Here is a 1,021-nt window from a genome sequence, read left to right on the forward strand (position 1 = left end):
AAAAAAAAAAATGATAAAATGGTTTCGTCATTATTTATATTTCGAATAAATATCCGTGTATTTCTAAATCACAAATTGATTATTTAACACGAAATTTATCTACACACGCAGTTACAAAATATTATTTGATAATTTAATTGGAAAATACAAAAAAAGACAAATAGTTTTCACAACCTTTGACAGATAAACATAGATATATAAACTATATATATAATACAAATTGATTGCATGAGACATTTATTTGAATATGTTTCCTTGGCTTTGCATTATTAACTAAACTATTCTTTTTAATGAGATCGATAAGACCGCATAAATATCTATTGATAATACAATTTGAAAAACATAAAAATAAACGTAGATAGGTATTACAAAATTTTTCAACAGTAAACATATGAATATTTATTGGTAATAATTAATAATAATTAATACATAATAAAAGAAAATAATTATAAGTAATCTCTATGCAATATTATTATGCATATACTAAATCATAAATATTTATATATTAAATGAATGATTATTACTAAACATAAAAAAAAGAAAAATAAATGTATGTGGATAGCCTATATATTAGTAAGTACATATACTAAAAAAAATAAGTAAATAGATAACCGTCCTCTTTTTTCACTCTACCAAACATATAAGGAATTGGTTTCCATTACTAGACACCTAAAGTCACTGTTCAACTATCACAAGAGACAATTACCATTAACGGATGAGGAACACCGATTACGGCTGATCCGGATTTTTGGAATGCGATCAGTTACGAGAATGTTTCATACTTATCTACCAACTTACCAACCAACCTATCAACCTAACTATATATACACACACCTATAAAACGTGAACTTTTTTATCCAATACTTCGAGTACCTTTGGCGAGATTCGAGAAGAACCCGCGTGACGGTGAAGCTCTCGTTCGAAACCCTTATAAAGAATGGTAGTCAATTAAGGAACATTTAAAAGTCGTTGGTAGATCGCGATAAGATCACGATTAAGTTGGAATTAGTTGCAATTTTCT

The sequence above is a fragment of the Polistes canadensis genome, unplaced genomic scaffold (assembly GCF_001313835.1).
Source record: "Polistes canadensis isolate GaletaPanama2010 unplaced genomic scaffold, ASM131383v1 scaffold_43, whole genome shotgun sequence".
Taxonomy (NCBI): Eukaryota; Metazoa; Arthropoda; class Insecta; order Hymenoptera; family Vespidae; genus Polistes; species Polistes canadensis.